Source organism: Chelonoidis abingdonii, chromosome 11 (genome assembly GCF_003597395.2).
Source record: "Chelonoidis abingdonii isolate Lonesome George chromosome 11, CheloAbing_2.0, whole genome shotgun sequence".
In the NCBI taxonomy this organism is placed as follows: Eukaryota; Metazoa; Chordata; order Testudines; family Testudinidae; genus Chelonoidis; species Chelonoidis abingdonii.
Genome location: NC_133779.1, coordinates 15,902,742 through 15,904,792, shown reverse-complemented (window position 1 = coordinate 15,904,792; position 2,051 = coordinate 15,902,742).

The following is a 2,051-nucleotide window of genomic DNA, read 5'->3' as shown; positions in this document are numbered from 1 at the left end:
GGGGGGGAGCGGGAAGGGGCGGAGGGCGGGGTGGGCAGCACCAGCAGAGNGGAGAATCCGTCACGACCCTGGGAAATGGAGTTCCTGGAAGGGAAGTACAATAAAATCCACCCGCTCTTCTCCGCTTCTGGTGTCCGAAAGTTCATTCTGTTCTGGTCTGGCCAGGTTCTCATCCCACCTGGCGTGAGGCACCTGGGCTTTCTCAGGCTGTGTCCAGAGCCCTTTCTACAGAACCCAGAGCGTCAGCTCTCGTCTGCTTCTGCTCAGTCACCTCCTGCCTCAGCCCTTCGCAGGCCGGGGGGCTCGGGCCCCTCTTGCCAATGTTGGGCTGTAGGGGTGGGAGGCAAGGGGACTGGGGTCAGTGCCCTGTCACTTGTAGGTTACTGATTCCAGCCTGCCCCATCCCCTGGCCAGGGCAGAGGGAGTCCTTGTGTCCTGGTTAACTGGCGGCCACGTGGCTGTGGTTTGGGGCAGGCTGAGCCGAGTGTGACGCGGAGCAGACAGGAAGGCATCACAGCTGCCCTGACTCCGGGCCAGGCCCCTCCGTCCTGCAATGGCTGGAGCTGAGAACTGGGGGCCTGCGAGGGCGGGTGGAACTGCTGAGTGAGTCTCTCTTGGCCAAGCGACGGCAGAGGACAGAGGAGCATCCGTGTGTTTGAAAGGAGCAAGGATGGAGGAGGACCGCTGAGGGGCTCCAGGGGTGTAGCCAGGGGGAGGGAGGGGGTGGAAAGAGGAAGGAGAAATGGGCTAACCAGCAAGATCAGCTTCCCCGCCCCAGTGAGATCTGGGCTGTGGAGACCCGGCCCTTGGGGGACGTGAGATTAGACAGGACAAGGCCCTGGGCAGTGCCCTCTCCACTCACTCTGTCCCATCTAACGGCACCTCCAGGCCCTGCTCGCTGTGAGAACGCCCCTCTGCAGCGCTGGGCAGACCCATGGGCAGTGGGGACGGGGCAAGTTCCCACTCCACCTGCCCTGGACTTTGCACCCGTGAGCTATTCGCTGGCTGGGAATGTGAGATGGGGCCGCCACGCCCCCCCCCCCCCCACCCCCCCCGGACTGGCTGGGCTCCCAGGCACGTCCATGGTGCTCCGGGCTCCCTGTTCCCATGGGACCGCGGCCAGCATCGGCCCCGCCCCAGCAATGTCGCAGCCGGATTTGGCTCGTCCCTGGCTCAGCCCCGAGCCCGGGGTCAGACTGCTCCCTGCTGCCCGCCCCCTGCCACTGCAGCTCCCCAGCGGTCAGGGCTGCCCTAATGCCCCATCATGTCGCTATGGGGCGCTGGACTGCAGGCAGCAGAATTGGGGGCTCAGTGGGGGGCGCGGCTGCAGGGGGTAGAGTGAGGGACTCAATGGGGGCACAAAGCTGCAGGGAGCAGGGGCTCGGCGGGGGCTGAGCTGCAGGGGGTGGGGTGCGGGATTCTGAGGGGCACTGGGCTGCGAGGAGCGGAGCGGAGGCTCAGCAGGGGCGCTGTGGGCTGCAGGGGGTAGAGTGAGGGGCTCAGTGGGGGCACAAAGCTGCAGGGAGCAGGGGCTCGGCGGGGGCTGAGCTGCAGGGGGTAGGGTGCGGGATTCTGGGGGGCGCTGGGCTGCAGGGGACAGAGTGAGGGGCTCAGTGGGGGGCGCTGGGCTGCAGGGAGCTCAGTGGGGGGCGCTAGGCTGCAGGGAGTAGAGTGAGGGGTTCAGCGGGGGCACAAAGCTGCAGGGAGCAGGGGCTCGGCGGGGGGCTGAGTGCAGGGGGTGGGGTGCGGGACTCTGAGGGGCACTGGGCTGCGAGGAGCGGAGCGGAGGCTCAGCAGGGGCGCTGTGCTGCAGGGGGCAGACTGGGGGCTCAGCAGGGGTGCTGGGCTCGGCAGGGGCAGGATGGGGGCTCAACGGGGGGCGCTGGGCTGTGGGGAGCAGGGCAGAGGCTCAGGGGAGGCGCTGAGCTGCAGGGGGCACAGGGCTGCAGGAGGCATGGAGGGGGCTCGCTGGGGGGCGCTGTGCTGCAGGGGGCAGGCTGGGGGCTCAACGAGGGGCGCAAGGCTGCAGGGGGCGGCGTGGGGGGGGCTCA